This window comes from Ursus maritimus, unplaced genomic scaffold, assembly GCF_017311325.1.
Source record: "Ursus maritimus isolate PB19 unplaced genomic scaffold, ASM1731132v1 scaffold_21, whole genome shotgun sequence".
Lineage (NCBI taxonomy): Eukaryota > Metazoa > Chordata > Mammalia > Carnivora > Ursidae > Ursus > Ursus maritimus.
In genome coordinates, this window is record NW_024424564.1 from 31,481,193 (window position 1) to 31,500,738 (window position 19,546).

Genomic DNA, 19,546 nt, shown 5'->3' on the forward strand with positions numbered 1-19,546 from the left:
TGACCTTCAGCAAGTAACTATGTGATTAATGCTACAAAGGGTCTTTTATTTGACACAAGGTGAACTGTACTCAAGATGCAGACTCAGATGAGAAATCAGTCAACACAAAAATGTTAATCACCTATGTGTTATGCACTGTGCTGAGAACAGGAAAGTAAATCACCTCAGCTATCCTCAAAAGCACTGATCCAGGATTATGAAAGTAACTAAATGTTTGTTATATTTAGAAGTAAAAAAAAAAAAAAAAAAAAAAAAGACAAAGTTCTTATTGTAAATAATTAAAAACAAAAGTTTACATCAAAATAATTCTGTTCCCTTTAGCTTTATTAATCTTTGTCAAGACTATTATATGTATTTTTTCCTAATAGCATCTCCCTTAGTCATGAATCATCATGAAATACCTTCTCCTACAAGATCTTTAGCACATAAAAACCAACCATCAAATTATTCAGTCTTTCTTTTAATATTCCATTTCTGATAAATTAATGTGATGTCTGCATATTAGCTAAGAAGACTTTTAAACTAAAATTGAAGTTACTTTGGTTTCCTGTCAAATCACATTTTAATAGAAGGGATATGTCTTCCAAGAAAACTTCTTGCTCATGTTAAATGTGCAACAGTGCACTGTTTGTAACAGCTGCCACAACATTATCCTATCAAAATTACATATTTGTCAGAAAATTAATTACCTGGATCATAAAACTGGCATGTAATTTTGACTCTGCTTTTTGACCCAAATTAATTTTTAAAAGATAGAAACATACAATAAACTTACCTCATACTTTCTAATAATACCACCAAAAGGTATTATAAGGTTTTAACTTTAATTAGCTAAAATTTAAACTACATAAGAAAAACCAAGAGCTATCCTTCAGTCCCACTACTAATGAAACAAAGATTTCCAAGGTAAAATGAGTAATTTTTTTTTTATTCCATTTGACAGTAAATATTCTAACTCCTACTTTTAAGTGGAAGTTCGGTCCCCATGCAAATAAAATTCACTAAGACCTGGACTTTTTAGAAAAACAGGGTTAAAATGACTTAAATCCTTCCCTTTTGGCACTAAAATCTACCATAAGTGCTTTTCAGGACTAACTGCAGGATAACCATTTCTCAATCACCACCACCATTGCCTTATTAACCTTAAAAAAAAAAAAAGTTTCTTCCTCCGGTTGGGATTGTAAAGGAGCATCCAGGTGCAAGATCAAGTATATCTCTTCCTGTAGAGTCTACAACTGACTATGAGTGGTAGGGAGTGAGAGCTCCCCTTGCTGAATCTCCCAACTCCATTTTAATGAGGTTTCCCATTATTAATTTTCACAACCTCATCTCCAAATCTAGTTCCATTGCAAACATATGTGTACTGCCCTCTGGGATCTTCCTGACTCAAAGTTATGAACTCCTGGGTTTATTCTGCCAGTAGTCATTTTCATATTTCTCTCCTTTAGGAATATTTCAGAATCACAGAAAACTGTCCATGTGCACACAAGTCCTACCAAGGTCAGAATAAATTTTATATCTGTTTTTAGGTGTTTTGCACATACATTCAGTTCTCCAGTCCAATAGTAATCAATTTATCAATGATAATCTTGGAAAATATAGTATCCTCCAAATAGTTATCTAGTAACATAGACAGAAAGACCTCATAAAACACAGTTCTTTCTCTGACCTTCAAAAGTGGTTCCACAATTCTATATTCAAGCTTTCAAAGAATAAACTTGTATCTTTTATGTTAATTATATAAAGACACTTTTAGCTAAAAACAAAAACCCCAATTACCTTAAACACTGGGGGATATGTATTATCAATTTCTCACACCAAGAAATCTGAAGATAGTCTTTACCTCCAGGACAAGAGGAAAAGGTAATATAGATCAAGCCTCCTGCTTAGGACAAGAAAAGCTGGACACGTGTTTTAATAATCTGCTTGAAGACACTGGAAAACTAACAAGAGAATAAATATTTACTGAAATGGGAACAGGAGAGGATGTGGATCCAGAAAGATGAGACTGGCCTTTGGGACCACTCTTTCCTTCAAGGCATCTGCCAGTTCCAGAGAGGTGGCTGGGAGACTGAATGCCTTCTGACAGTCTTCAAATTCAAAGATACACAAATTAGACCAGCAAGGAATGGAGAAGCCCTGGTGAACACCCCCTTCATTTTGGATACAGACTTTAAAGGTTTACCCTTATTATTCCTAATAAGGATAATTTAAGTGAATGATATTAGCATAGGCTGAAACTTGCTCTAAAATGCAATTTGACAAATAAATGTGACACAATAAATTTTTTTTTTTATTTTAAAACTCAAGTCCATGGGAAAATAAGGTGACATGAATTAAAGTCACAAGAAGCAGACAATAGACAAAAGGGCCTCACTATTAGAGTTATTAGACAATGATTCTAAAAGAAATTTTCTTATATTATTGTGTACAAGACAATAGAAAACAAGGTTGAGAATTTCGTGAGAGAATAAGAAACCATAAAAAGAAACCAAGGGAAATCTCTAAAACTGAAAAATTCTACAACAAGAAGTAAAAACTCAATGAGCAAGCATAACAACCTAGAAAAGACATAGCTTAAAGAAGTAATTAGAAGTGAAGTTAAAAGAATATATTTGAGCTGAAGTAGAAAGAGAAAAAAGGATGAAAAATACAAAGGAAAAAAAAAAAAAGGAGGACCCACAACTGAATGGCCAACTAATCTTCAACAAAGCAGGAAAGAATATCCATTGGAGGGATGCCTGAGTGGCTCAGTCAGTTTTGCATCTGACTCTTGGTTTTGGCTCAGGTCATGATCTCCTAGGTCGTGGAATCAAGCCCCACTTTAGGCTCCATTCTCAGTGAGAAATCTGCTTCTCTCCTTCTCTCTCTCCCTCTGTCCCTCTATGAGCTTGTGTGTATGTTCTCTAATAAATAAATAAATCTTTTTAAAAAATCTTAAAAAAAAAATACATCCAATGGAAAAAAGACAGTCTCTTCAAGTTGTTCAGAAAACTGGACAGCAACATGCAGAAGAATGAAACTAGACCATTTTCTTACACGTCACACAAAAATAAATTCAAAATGGATTAAAAACCTAAATGTAAAACAAGAAACCATCAAAATCATAGAGGAGAAAGCAGGCAGCAACCTCTCTGACTTTGGCAACACCAACTTCTTACTAGACATGTCTCTAGAGGCACAGAAACAAAAGCAAAAATGAACTATTGGGACCTCATCAAAATAAAAACCTGCACAGTGAAGGAAACAATCAACAAAACTAAAAGGCAACCAATGGAATGGGAGAAGATATTTGCAAATGACAGAACAGATAAAGGGCTAATGTCCAAAATCTATAAAGAGCTTAAAAACTCAACACCCAACAAATAATCCAGTTAAGGAATGGGCAGAAAACATGAATAGACACTTTTCAAAAGAAGACATCCAGATGGCTAACAGACACATGAAAAGATACTCAACATCACTCATCATCAAGGAAATATAACTCAAAACCACAATCAGACACCACCTCACACCTGTCAGAATGACTAAAATTAACAATTCAGGAAACAACAGACGTTGGCAAGGATGTAGTAGGAATGCAAACTGCCGCAGTCACTTTGGAAAACAGTATGTTGGTAGGAATGCAAACTGGCGCAATCACTTTGGAAAACAGTATGCAGTTTCCTCAAAAAGTTAAAAATAGAACTATCCTATAACCCAGGAATTATACTACTAGGTATTTATCCAAAGGATAAAAAAATGCTGATTCAAAGGGGCACATGTACCCTATTGTTGACAGCTGTGCTATTCAACAATAGCCAAATTATAGAAAGAGCCCAAATGTCCATTGACTAATGAACGGATAAAGAAGACATGGTGTGTGTGTGTGTGTGTGTGTGTGTATGATAGAATATTAATCCCTCATCAAAAAGAACGAAATTTTTTTTTAAAGATTTTATTTATTTATTTGACAGAGATAGAGACAGCCAGCGAGAGAGGGAACACAAGCAGGGGGAGTGGGAGAGGAAGAAGCAGGCTCATAGCGGAGGAGCCTGATGTGGGGCTCGATCCCATAACACCGGGATCACGCCCTGAGCCGAAGGCAGACGCTTAACCGCTGTGCCACCCAGGCGCCCCAAAAAAGAATGAAATTTTGACATTTGCTATGACATGGATGGAACTGGAGTGTTATGCTAAATGAAATAAGTCATTCAGAGAAAGACAAGTATCATATGGTTTCACTCACATGTGGAATTTAAGAAACAAAACAGATGAACATAAGGGAAGGGAAGGAAAAAATAAAAACAAGCAGGCAAACCATAAAAGACCCTTAAATATAAAGAACTGAGGGTTGCTAGAGGGGAGGTAGGTGAGGGGACTGGCTAAATGGGTGATGGACATTAAGGAGGACACTTGTTGGCATGAGCATTGGGTGTTACATGTAAGTCATGAATCACTAAATTCTACTCCTGAAATCCACCCTACACTATATGTTAACCAACTTGAATTTAAATAAGTAAATAAATGAGAAAAATACAAAAAAGAAAAGAAATACGGAGAATAAAAAATGTCATTCTAACAGATATGCCACTGGAGTCCCAAAAGGAAAAGAGAGAGACTAGTAAAGAAACAATATCTGCCCCCCCCAAAAAAGTTGCCAACTTCCCCCAAAATGTTATAAACAAGCACATAAATAAAGAGAAATCCACATACATCCCATCAAAAAAATCCACATCTAAGAATATCACCTTAAGATTTTACTAAAGAAAAAGGGAAAAGAACCAATGTGCCTTGAAAAGAACCAGGAAAAGAACCAAGGTGTCTTGAAAAAAAGCAACAAAAAGAACTGACTTGGGGCACCTGGGTGGCTCAGTCAGTTAAGCATCTGCTTTCGGCTCCGGTCATGATCCCGGGGTCCTGGGACTGAGGCCCATGTCAGGCTCCCTGCTGAGCCTGTTTCTCCCTCTCCCCCTGCTCATGCTCTCTCTCTTTTGCTATTTTTGTCTCTCTCTCAAATAAATAAAATCTTAAAAAAAAAAAAAAAAAGAACAGACTTCAACAATGAAAGCCAAAACACATGTAATACTACCTTTACAGGGCTGAAAGAAAATAACTGCCAAACTAACATTCTATAAATATAGCAAAAAAAATCTTTCAAGAATATTGGTAAAATAAAGACATTTTCAGATCAACAAAACAAATTCTTCCCAGAAGATGCATAACAAAAGAAACAGTAAAGGAGTCCTTCATACACAAGGAAAATTATCTTAGATGTGGACCATATAAAAACAAAGATAAATGAAAATTGGAAATATGTGCATAATTCTAATTGAATACTGACCACATAAAACAGTATCTTGGGGATTTTTAACATATATAGACTTAAAATATATAAAGAAATTGTACATAAGTCAGTAAAAGTAGAATTACAAGCGTTATAGAGCCCTTGCACCGTATGGGAAAGGGCTAAAAGTATCAACGAATATTACACTTTGATAAGTCAAGAATGTATACTGTAATCTCTAGGAAAGGGGTTAACAAACTATAACTCATGAGCCAAATTTGGCCTGCAGCCTTGTTTTGAATGGCCCCATGTTAAGAACCTTATCTTTTAAGAACTTAAAAAAATTAATATAGATGCAAAAATCCTCAACAAAATATTAGCAAACTGAAGACAACAATGTATAAAAAGATGTAACACCATGACCAAGTAGAATTTGTTCCAGGCATGCAAGGATGGTTCAACAATAAAAAAAAAAACAAACAATTAATGTAATCTATTACATGAAAAGACTAAAGCAAAAGAAAAAAATCAGATGATCACATCAATAGATGCAGACAAAGCATATAACAAAATCCAACACACACCCACGAGTTTTAAAACTCAACAAATTAGGTATGGAGGAGAACTTTCCGAACTTGATAAATAACATCTACAAAAAATCTACAACTAACGTCATATTTAGTGGTGAGAAAATAGAAATTTTCTCACTAAGATCAAGAACAAACAAGAAAGTCCCCTCTCACCATTCCTTTTCAATGTCACAGTGGAAAGTCTTAGCTAATATAGTAAGAAAAAATAAAAAGGCATACAAATACAGAAGGAATAAATCGTCACCTTTGCAGATGACATGATAGTCTGTGTAGAAGACCCAATTAAAAAAAAAAATCCTCCTGGAACTGATAAGCAGTTATAACAAGGTTGCAGGATACAGAGTTAATGTATGAAAAAGTCCATCACTTTCCTATATATCAGCAGAGCAACAGATGGAATATGAAATCTATAATACCATTTACATTAGTAACCCCCAAAATGAAACAGCTCTAAACTTAAAATGTGTTTTTAATATGAGGAAAATTACTAAATTCTGATTTTAAAAAGTTAAAGAACTAAATAAATGAAAAGATATTTATTCTATGTTCATGGATAGGAAGACTCAATACTGCCAAGATGGAAGTTCTTCCGAACTTGAGCTACAGATTCAATACGATCCCCAAAAGTTATTTTATGGATATCAACAAACTAATTCAAAAATTTATATGGGGAGGCAAAAGACCCAGAATAGCCAATACAGTACTGCAGAAGAACAAAATCAGAAAACTGACACTATCTGACTTTGGGACTTACTATAAAAGCAACAGTAATCAAGAGGTATAATACTGGGGCACCTGGGTGGCTCAGTCAGGTAAGCGTCTACATCCGACTCTTGGTTTTGGCTCAGGTCATGACCTCAGGGTCATGAGACCAGCCCCCACATCAGGCTCTGCACTTAGCAGGGAGTCTGCTTGATATTCCTCCCTCTCCCTCTGCTCCTATCCCCACTTGTGTGCATATTCTTTCTCTCTCTCTCAAATAAATAAATAAATCTTTTAAGTTTTTTTTTAAGATTTTATTTATCTGAGAGAGCGAGAGCAAGAGCATGAGCAGGGAGACAGGCAGAGGGAGAGGGAGAAGTAGGCTCCCCACTGAGTAGGGAGCCCAACATGGGGCTCAATCCCAGGACCCTGGGATCATGACCTAAGTCGAAGGCAGACGCTTAACCCACTGAGCCACCCAGGCACCCCTAAATAAACCTTCCTTTAAAAGTTTGATATTTGCAATATAATAGACCAAAAAAAAAAAAAAAAAAACAATGGAACAGGATAGATTCCACACATAGACTAAAACAAATAGTCAACTAATCTTTGACACAAGAACACATGCCAAAAAAAAAAAAGTGGACCTAGGCAGACATTATACCCTTCACAAAAATTAGCTCAAATGGGTTATGCACTTAAATGTAAAATGCAAAACTATCAAATTCCTAGAAGATAACAAACGTCTCATCAGACAGTAACTTTTTAGATACAACACCAAAGGCAAGATCCACAAAAAAATAATTGGTAGGTTAGAATTTATTAAAATTTAAAACTTCTGCTCTATGAAAGACATTGCCAAAAGAATGAGAAGTCATATACTGGGAGGAAAATATTTGAAAAAGACCTATGTGTGATAATGATATGTCAGTGTAGGTTCATCAACTGTAACAAGTGTACCACTCTACTGTGAGATGCAATAGTGAGGGAGGATATGCCTGTGTGGTGGCAGGGAATACCTGGGAACTCTGTACTTTCTGCTCAATTTTTATATAAACCTAAAACAAGTCTAAAAATGGAAAGAAGGAAGGTAGAAAGGGAAAGAAGAACACATAACAGAAACTATACATGGCCTGAAGAATCTAAAACACTATTTACTATAAAATATGCTGAACCCTTCTATAGGATAACCATTAAAGAATGCTGAAAGAGTGGGAAAATTTACATTACTCAAAACACCCTAAAAAAAGGTTTCTCAACTTTTGCACTACTGACCATTTAGACCAAATAATTATTTAGACAGGGTGGGGGGCCTATCTTGTACACTGTAGGATATTTAGTAACATTTCTAGTCTCTACCCATTAGATGCCAGGAGCACCACTCCCCCCCAGAAGTGAAAAACAAAAGGTCTTCACATTTTGACAAATGTACCCTGGGGGAGGGGAGCAAAAATCACCTCTGGCCCTCCTTTGAGAATCACCTCTCCATTGAGAATTCCATTTAAAAGAAGGTAAGCAGGGAGATAAGAAAGAACATAAACAAGTAGGAAAATAGGAAAAGTAAAACAGTAGACTTAGACACATATCAGTAATTACATTAAATTATATAGATTAATGCTTCAAATAAATAAGAAACTTAAGGGAAAAAATATAACCCAACTATATAACTTTTTAATAACATTTTTAAAACAGAAGGGCACAAAGGTTGAAAGATAGTTAAAATGTCTATGCTACCCAGAGCAAGCTACACTTTCAACGCCATCCCGATCAAAATACCAATGACATTTTTCAAAGAACTGGAACAAACAGCCCTTAAATTTGTGTGGAACCAGAAAAGGCCCTGAATCGCCAAGGAATTGTTGAAAAGGAAAAACAAAGCTGGGACATCACTTTGCCGGATTTCAAGCTATACTACAAAGCTGTGATCACAAAGACAGCATGGTACTGGCACAAAAACAGACACACAGACCAACAGAAAAGAATAGAGAACCCAGAAATAACCCTCGGCTCTTTGGGCAACTAATCTTTGACAAAGCAGGAAAAAACATCCGGTGGAAAAAAGACAGTCTCTTCAATAAATGGTGCTGGGAAAACTGGACAGCTATATGCAAAAGAATGAAACTTGACCACTCTCTCACACCATACGCAAAGATAAACTCCAAATGGATGAAAGACCTCGATGTGAGACAGGAATCCATCAAAATCACAGAGGACAACATAGGCTGCAATCTCTTTGACATCGGCCACAGCAACTTTTTTCATGACACATCTCCAAAGGCAAGAGAAACAAAAGATAAAATGAACTTGTGGGACTTCATCAAGATAAAAAGCTTCTGCACAGCCAAGGAAACAGTCAAAAAAAACTAAGAGGCAGTCCACGGAATGGGAGAAGATATTTGCAAATGACACTACAGATAAAAGACTGGTATCCAAGATCTACAAAGAACTTCTCAAACTCAATACACAAGAAACAAATAATCAAATCAAAAAATGGGCAGAAGATATGAACAGACACTTTTCCAATGAAGACATACAAATGGCTAACAGACACATGAAACAATGTTCAAAATCATTAGCCATCAAGGAAATTCAAATCAAAACCACACTGAGATACCACCTTGCACCAGTTAGAACGGCAAAAATTGACAAGGCAGGAAACAACAAATGTTGGAGAGGATATGGAGAAAGGGGATCCCTCTTACACTGTTGGTGGGAATGCAAGTTGGTACAGCCACTCTGGAAAACAGTGTTGAGGTCCCTCAAAAAGTTAAAAATTGAGCTACTCTATGATCCAGCAATTGCACTACTGGGTATTTACCCCAAAGATACAGACATAGTGAAGGGAAGGGCCATATGCACCCTAATGTTCATAGCAGCATTGTCCACAATAGCTAAATTGTGGAAGGAGCCGAGATGCCCTTCAACAGATGACTGGATTAAGAAGATCTGGTCCGTATATACAATGGAATATTACTCAGCCATCAGAAAGAATGATTACACAGCATTTGCAGCAACATGGACAGGACTGGAGGAGATTATGCTAAGTGAAATAAGTCAAGCAGAGAAAGACAACTATCATATGGTTTCACTCATTTATGGAACATAAGAAATAGGAAGATTGGTAGGAGAAGGAAGGGAAGAATGAAGGGGATAATCAGAAGGGGGAATGAAGCATGAGAGACTATGGACTCTGAGAAACAAACTGAGGGCTTCAGAGGAGAGGGGGCTGGGGGATTGGGATAGACCGGCGATTGGTATTAAGGAGGGCACATATTGCATGGTGCACTGGGTGTTATATGCAAATAATGAATCATGGAACATTACATCAAAAACTAAGGATATACTGTATGGTGACTAACATAACATAATAAAAAATTATTATAAAAAATAAAGAAAAAAGAAAAAACATAATTAAACATTAATCTAAAGACAGATGACAGAACTACGTTAATATTAGATAAAGTAGATTTTAGGGCCAAAAAAACAATGAAATAGAAACAGTCCTAGAGATGAAAAAAGACATTTGTAAAGATAAAAGGTTAAATACACCAGAAAAATAGAACAATTTTAATTTATACACAGTAAGTACACAAAGTAGAAGGGATCAGAACTACAGGGAAAAACAGACAAATTCACAATCATAGGAGTGTAACTTAACCACTATTCTTGGTAACTAACAGACCAAGCACAAAAAAGTAATCAGTAAGAATACAGACAATATAATTAACCTACCTGAGCTAACATGTATAGAAAACCATTCCCAGTAACTATAGAATATACATTCCTTATAAACATACACATAACATTTATAAATACTGACCACACACTGGGTATTTCAAAAAATCTAAAAAATTTTTGAAAACCAAAATCATACAGAATATTTTTCTGCCCAAAGTGCAATTATATTAAAACTCAATACAAAAAGGTAACTGAAAAAGCTACATATGCTTAGAAAGAAGACATTTCTAAATAACATGAATTAAAGAAAAGGTCATAATAGAAATCAGAAAATAATCCAGAAGTAAATGAAAATTGATAATACAACTTAAAATTCTTGGAATAAGACTTCTACTTCTGGGATGATGGAGCAGAGGTACATTTCCATATTAATCCCACTAATACAAATAAAAGTCCTGAATGGTGTGTGTGTGTATACATGACATACATAACACAACTCTGAAAAATGGAGACCAGAGGCAAACCAGCTAACAAACTCAGGATATAAGAACTGACACACAGGTGGGTTCCCAGGGTATTCTTTTAATACATGATCTCTAACGTGGAGCTGAAGAAGCTAGCAATAGGTTCAGACTGAGCGGTGGGGGCAGTGGGTGGGGGGGAGGCCTTAATGAAAGCCTGCTCTCTAGCCAAAGTAACAAGAAAGTAGCAAGACAAACATGTTCTAGACAATAACAATCTACGCCAGGAAAATACTATAGAAAACAGTGATTCCACCATCAACCATGCCAGCAAAGGCCAGATTGCAATGAGGTACCCTAATACCCTGGTTGGATGGTATACAGGAAGCCCAACTAGAAAGCTGGGACTTTTATCCCTGCTGAGCAGTAATACAGCCCCATGCTCCTGCAATATCAGGGGAGACTACATGGGACACCTGAACTTTCATCCTTACCAACAGGAAGGAATAACACCTACCTCACCCTGCTGAAGTGCCATCAGATAAGCACTAGTAGAGAGTTAGATCTGGCACTACCACTCAGCAGTAACAAGGCTATTCTTTCTCGGGGATGACAGTGGAGACCACACGAGGAGCCAGAACTCCATGCCACCCAGCAATGATGATGATCTCCCACAACTCAGGTGTCAATGGAAGACAACTGAGGAACCCAGACTTCTACCTCCATCTGGCAATAAAGAGGTAGCATTTCCCCCTCTTTCCTGGCCAGAGAGGTGTCAAGAAAAGCCAGATATTGAAAATAGTCTCATAACATGAAACTCCAAAATGTCCAGGTTGCAACAGAAAATCACTAGTCACACCAAGAATGAGGAAGATCTCAGGGTGTTTGGGTGGCTCAGTCAGTTAAGCATTAGACTCCTGGTTTTGGCTGAGGTCATGACCTCATGGGTCATGAAATGGAGCCCCATCAGGCTCCACACTCAGCAGGGACTCTGCTTAAAGATTCTCTCCCTCTGCCCTTCCCTCCAACTCCCCCACAGATGCTGTCTCCCCCACCCCCCAAATAAATGAATAAATCTTAAAAAAAAGAAGAAGAAGAATGAGAAAGATCTCAAATTGAATGTAAAAGGACAACTGATAGATGTCAACACTGGGACGACAGATATATTAAAGTTATCTGACAAAGATTTTAAACAAGTCATGTTAAAAATATTTCAATGAGCAACTGCAAACAAACTTGAAATAAACCAAAAAAAAGAGAAAGACAGTAAAGAAATGTGTCAGCAAAGAATAAAAGATATAAAAAAAGTATAGAACTGAAAAAATATAATGACTAAAATAAAAATCTAACTATGAGCTCAACAGCAGAAATAGAGAAGAAAAAGAATTAATGAACTGGAAGACAGAACAGAGATTACTCAACCTGAACAACAGAAAATAAACATAAAAAGTAAATAATAGATGTGCAGGAACCTGTGGGACTAAAATAAAACATTTATCATTTGTATCATCAGAGTATGGTTCCATTTACAGGTAATATCCAAAATATCCAAAATCCAGAGACAGAAAGTATACTGGTGGCTGCAAGGGCTGGGGGCAGAGAAAAAGAGTGACTGCTTAATGGACACAGAGTTATCTTTGGAGATGATAAAATGTTTTGGAACTAGACAGAGGTGGTATATGTACAACACTATGAACATACAAAATGCCACCAAACTGCGCACTTTAAAACATTAAATTTTATGTTATATGAATTTTACTACAAGATAAAAAAAGAAACTTAGCAAACTAGGAACTGAAAGGCACATCAATTTAGTAAGAGATATATGCAAAAAGAATACAGTAGGGGCACTTGGGGGGCTCAGCTGGCTGAGCGTCAGACTCTTGGTTTCAGCTCAGGTCGTTAGATTGAGCCCTGCATGGGGCTCCGTGCAGGGTCTGCTTAGGACTCTCCTTCCTTCCCTACCCGCCCCTCCTCCCCAGCTCAATCTCTCTCTCTCTCTCTCTCAATTAAATAAATCCTTAAAAAATAAATAAACACTCTTGATTCTAAAATCTTCAATGTCTTCCTTTCAAAATGTGATCAAAACAAGGATGTCCATTATCACCAATTTCATTTGACACTGTACAAAAAATGTGGAACAAAAGTATAAAAGATAAAAATAATTGCATTCTATGTATCAGCAGCAAAATATTTTAAAGACATTCTTAACAGCACCAAAAAACATCAAATGACTAGGCAAAAGATGTGCAAACCATTATACAGATATCATTAGAGAAACTAAAAAAGACCAAGGTAAATAGAGATACGTACCATACATTGGAAAATAATGTCCGAAAGATATAAATTCTCCCCCAAACTGATCTACAGATGCAACACCAATCAATATCCTAGCAAGAAGGTGTGTGTGTGTGTGTGTGTGTGTGTGTGTGTGAAATTTAGCACATTGATTCAGAAATTTACATGGAAATACAAAGACCAGAAACATTTTTAAAGAACAACAGAAACAATTTTAAAAAACAAGATAGGAGGACTTTACCTACTGGATATCAAGTCATTTTAAACCTATAGTAATTAAGCTTGTATGGCACTGAATTAATTACAGACAAAGAGATCAACAGATCAGAATACAGCCCAGAAACACATCCACCCAGGTAAGATATTTAAGAACACAGACAGTTTTGCTAATCAGTGAAGAAACAGAAGTCTGCAATAAAAGGTACTGGGACAACCAGATCACCTTACATAAAAAAAAGAAACCTGGGCCCAACTTTGCAAAACACACTAAAATTAACTATAGTCGGACTGAAGCTTTAAATGTGAAAAAGCAAAAGAACAAAGTTGCTAGAGAGTATTTTCAATAACCCAGGGCAGGAAAAAAAATACCGAAGAAAGCTAAAAGGCAATTTCCTAAAAAAGAAGAAGACTGAGCAACTTTTCTTTGTTGATGAGCCATTTGGATATCCTCTTTTGTGAAATGTTTATTTGAATCTTTTGCGCAATTATTTTTATTGACTTGTCTTTTTACATATCCATGTGTAGGATTTCTTTATAAAATTAATATCACAACGAGAAAGCCAAAAAGACTGACCATAACGCGTTTGAAGAAGATGGGAAGCAACAAGTTGTGGTGTAAACTAGCATATCCATGTTAGGAAAAAATGAGCATTATCTACTTAAGTTAAAGACAGACAGACAGACGGACAGATAGATACTATGACTCAATAATTCCTCTACTTGAAATATACCCAACTGAAATATGACTACAGGTACATGAAGAGATTTGTTGTAATATTACCGTTCATAACAATAGTATTACCAAATGAAACCCAGAAACAAACCAAATGTCCATCAACAGCTGAAGACACAAATTGTGGCATAATGAAGCTATCACTATACGACAATGAAAATAACTACAGATACGCTCTATACAGGTGAACATCAAACATATACTGTGCAAATGAAAGAAGCCAGGCACAAAAGCATACAAAATTATTCTAAACAAAGTTCAGAAAAAAATAAAAACAGGCAAAACTCTAGTTTAGTGGATACATGCTTAGGTTTGTTTAGGTTATAAAACTATAGAGAAAGTGATTAACGTAAAAGTCAGATAGTATTACCTGAGAAAAGGTTGGCGGAGTTCTACTTCTTAATACTTGTGGTTACATAGGGGGTTTGCTTTGTAAATCACTCAAAAAGGCAGTTTTTGTGGACTTTTCTGCTTTTTTGTAATTTAGGGTTTTTTTAAGCATTCAGAATTTTGAATTCTAAAATTCAAAGTTTTAAATTTTCATTCAAAATTTGGGCTCAGTATCATCAAGGATCCTGGTCTTTTTCATTGCAAATGAGTATAGAAAACCTCATTTAAGAGGGAAATAGGAGGCCTTGAAGGGAGAGATCTCACACACCACCACTCACTGCTGTTTACAAACCCCAACAGGAAGAAGCTTACTTTACTACTCCAGCAGGAGTAAACAAGATCTCCTTCCCGTAACAAACCAACCTATAAGAGCTACCACAATTCAGCCAATGAAAAGCTGCCACAACCCCAAACTTTCACTCCTCTCTAATAGACTTTCTTTCGAAACAGCCCCTCCCGAATCCCTCCTTTTCTGTATAAAGGAATGCTCCTCTCCTTTGTTCTCTGGACTTGCTTATGGTTTGCCATAGTTTCTATGTCCCAAAATGCGTTTAGGGGTATTTCTTCTGCTATTCCTGAATAAACTCTTTTTGCTAGTGAAATAACTGGATATTTTACATTTAAAGTTGATACCATACTTCTGCCAACATATCCTGTAGGCTTAATTCACCTTATGGCTGTGAAGCTACTATAACTTCAGACATCACATGGATACAGAAAACAGACAATTTAATCCACCAGTTCTCTTAGGTTTAGTCTTTTTGTTTTCAAGGTAAAATTTACATTTAAATTCACAAGTTTAAGTATACAATTCCAAGAGCTCACAGAGAAAGAATCCAAGAGTATTCTATTGTTTAAGTATCATATTTTGTTTACCCATTTTCTTACTGGTGGGCATTTGGATTGTTTCTGGTTATTATGAATATTAATTTTGAATAAATCTATGAACATTCTTGTACAAAACTTTTTGTGGACATTTTTTCAGTTGGGGAGGGGGTAAATATGTGTTAGTAATTGTTGGATCATGGAGTGTATGTTTAGCTTTATAAGAAACTGACAAATCTTTGTCTATAGTGGTTATACTATTTTCTGTTCCAACCAAGAACATGACAGTTGTTTGCTCCACATTTTTGCCAAAATTTGGTGTTGCCGGTTGTCAGAAGACAAACAATAAGACATCTGGGGAAGATGGCAAAGTATGAGGACCCATAGCTCACCTTGTCCCACAGATACAAAAACAACCATAAAACGAGTAACAAAACGGCAATAAGTACATACCTATCAATAATCACTTTATATGTAAATGGCCTAAATGCTCCAATCAAAAGACACAGAGTGATGAAACGGATTAAAAAACAAGACCCATCTATATGCTGCCTACAAGAGACTCATTTCAGACCTAAAGACACCAGCAGATTTAAAGTGAAGGGATGTAGAAGCATTTACCATGTAAATGGATGTGAGAAGAAATATTAGAGGAGAAATTCTTATACCAGACAAAACAGACTTTAAAACAAATACTGTAACAAAAGACAAAGAAAAACACTTATAAAGGGGGCAACCCAACAAGATATAACAATTGTAAATATTTATAAGCCCAACATGGGAGCATTCAAATATATAAAACACTTAATAACAAATATAAAGGAACTAATTGATAGTAATAGAGTAACAGTAAGGGACTTTAACAACCCAGTTACATCAATGGTCAGATCATCCAAACGGAAAATCAATAAGGAAATAGACTTTGAATGACACACTGGACCAGATGGATTTAACAGATACATTCAGAACATTCCACCCTAAAACAACAGAATACATATTCTTTCCAAGTGCACACTCTCCAGAACAGAACATTCTCCAGAATAGGTCACATATTAGATAATAAAACAAGTCTCAACAAATTAAAAAAGATTAAAGTCATACCAGGTGTCTTTTCTGCCCACAATGCTATGAAAATATAAAACCACCACAAGAAAAAATCTGGAAAGAACACACATACATGGTGCTTAAATAACATGCACCTAAACAATGTGTAAACCAAGAAATCAAAGAGAAAATAAAAAATACATAGAAACAAATGAAAAAGACAACAATGATCCAAAATCTTTGAGATGCAGCAAAAGCTGTTCTAAGAGGAAAGCTTATAGCAATATAGGCCTACCTCAAGAAGGAAGAAAAGTCTCAAATAAATAACATAACCTTACACCTAAAGGAGCTAGAAAAGAACAAACAAAACCCAAACCAAGAAGGAAGAACATAATAAAGATGAGAACAGAAATAAAGAAAACAGAAACTAAAAAAACAATAGATCAATGAAACCAGGAGCCAGTTCATTGAAAAGATCAATAAAACTGATGAACCTTTAGCCACTCTCATTAAAAAAAAAAAAAAGGAAAAAGAATCAAAGAGGACTCAATAAAATCAAAAATGAAAGAGGATAAATAACAAGTGACACCACAGAAATATAAGCAATTGTAAGAGATTATAAAAAATTATGTGCCAACAAATGGACAACCTAGAAGAAATTGATAAATTCCTAGAAACATGTAACCTCCTAAAACTGAATTAGGAAGAAAGAGAAAATTTGAACAGACCAATTACCTAAGTGTACACTTGTTGTGATGAGCACCAGTGATGTATGGAAATGCTGAATCACTATACTCTATAACTGAAACTATCGTCACACTGTATGTTAACCGGAATTTATATAAAAACTTTTAAAAAATTAAAAAGTATTGTCTTTTTAAAAAAATTTCACCAGTTTCTTTTTCTTTCTTTAAATTCCAGTGTAGTAAACATACAGTGTTATATTAGTTTTAGTATACAATATATTGACTCAACAATTTTACATATTACTCAGTGTTCATCAAGATAAGTGTATTCTTAATCCCCTTCACCTGTTTCACCCATTCCCCCTCAATCTCCACTCTGGTAACCATCTGTTTGTTTCCTATAGTTCAGGGTCGTTTTTTTGGTTTGCCTTTTAAAAATTTTTCTTTTGTTCATTTGCTTTGTTTCTTAAATTCCACATATGAGTAAAATCATATGGTATTTGTCTTTCTCTGACTTACTTTACTTAGCTTTATATCCTCTAAATCCATCCATGTTGTTGCAAATGGCAAGCTTTGTTTTTATGACTGAATAATATTCCACTGTGTATACTGAATATATATATATGAATAATATATATTCAATATATATTACTTATTGCTTCCTGAGCACACACTGCTGTTTTTTACCTCCATGTCTTTGCAAATACTAATTTCCTTTGTCCTGAAGGCCTTTTCCATCCCTCTCTAATCTGTTCTAACGAATTCCTCATCAGCCTTCAAAATCCTGCTCAGGAACTCATTACTTCCTCCATGAAGTACTTCCTGACTTTCCCAAACATAATTAGGTAACTTTCTGTCTTCTGTCTTGTATTTTAGTATATGTAACACATGCAGTGTAACTTCTTCCAGGGCAAGAAACCGGTCTTAACTGATCTTTATAACCACATACCTAAAACAAACACAGGCACATATTAGCTCAAAAATATCAAATAATTAAGTTCACCATTCTAATACTGCTTTAGGTCCGATTCACTTTAAACATCACTTCCATAACTATGGCTTCCAGACTGTACTGGGCTGAATGCTGGCCCAAAGGAAGATATGCCACTTCCTAATCTCTGTAACCTAAGGATATTACCTTATATAGCAAAAGATGTGATTAAATTAAGGATTTTAAAAGGAGGAATTTATCCTGGATATGGGTGGGTCCTAAATGCAATCACATGTATCCCTGTAAGAGTGAGGCAGAGGAAGTTTTGAGACTGAAGAGGTGTCAGCAATATGACCAAAAAGGCAGAGATGCAGCAAACTAAGTAATGCCTGGAGCCATAAGAAGCTGGAAGGAAAGGATTCTTCCTTAGAGCCACCGGAGAAAATGCAGCCCTTGATTTCAGTCTTCTGGTCTCCAATCCATGAAAGAATAAATTTTTGTTCTAACTCCAGCCAGTATGTGTTCCAATAGCTACAGGTAACTAATACACTGGCTTCCTCTTCATTCTATTATTCATAATAAGTTTTACCCAAACACAAAATTTCTATCACAATTTTAAATTCCTACTATAATCAGGCTTTTCTGATTTCAACCAGTCAATATACAGGTATCAATTACAGAACACAGAAATGTTATTAGGCACTCAAACTATATAATAAAAGAAACAATTCTTATTGCACAGAGTTTACCAAATAAACTCACAATGCACATTTTTAAAAGTACATGGTTGAAACAAACTTTTAAAAAAGAAAGGTTAGGGCGCCTGGGTGGCTCAGTCGGTTAAGGGTCTGCCTTTGGCTCAGGTCATGATCCAGGGATAGAGTTCTGCATCAGGTTCCCTGCTCAGAGGGGAGTTTGCTAATCCCTCTGACCCTCCTCCCTCTTGTGCTTTCTCTCTTTCTCTCTCTCTCAAATAGATAAAGTCTTTAGAAAGAAAGGAAAGGAAGGAAGGAAGGGAGGGAGGGAGGGAAGGAGGTTGGTTAAACAGATTACTTTGACCAGCCTGTTAATCACAGAGCACTTATTAGATGAACTAGTCTCTGCGAAAAACAGTTTTTTTAAAAGACTCAGCACAACCCCTCTCCAAACACCTTATCTTCCTCTCCTTGCAGCTCTTACTATCATAAACCACATCCACTTGTCCTTCCTACCACTTCTTTGACTAGTTCCAGCTATACAGACCTATCTATGACACACTTTCTTTTGCACAGGAGCTGTATTTCTTAAGCAGTGGTACAACGTCAGGCCAAAAGGATGGAAACCCAAAATATTTTAAAAGCACAGCTGCTGATACTCATGGAAAGCTTCCAAAACACATTCCATTAAAAAGCACATGCTATGCCTTTGAACATTTCAAAACAATGCTTTAAATACTACATGCCCCTGAAGTGAATGTTTTTTAAAAACATTAAAAGTCTAAGGAGAACTACATCAGGCATTACACTGCACTTATAACAAAACGTTAGAAATTAATGTCTTTAACATCCAGAGAGAATATTACAATAGTCACCCAAACAGCCTTTGGATAGCCATCCCAGGGTGTCTTGTATACAAAAAAAAATGACACAACTTGACACCCTGCCAAAACCTGAAGTGCAGCTGGGAACAGACCCTTCAAAACCCTGGTAAGGTGCCAGGCCCCATAATTGTGATTTAGAATGAA

At 35.9% G+C, this 19,546-nt stretch overlaps 1 protein-coding gene across 2 annotated transcripts in view; it reads right to left on the bottom strand.

Annotated features, from left to right (window-relative positions):
• Positions 1-19,546, bottom strand: part of CEP83 (centrosomal protein 83) — a 124,009-nt gene that overhangs the window by 79,394 nt on the left and 25,069 nt on the right. The window lies entirely within an intron of this gene.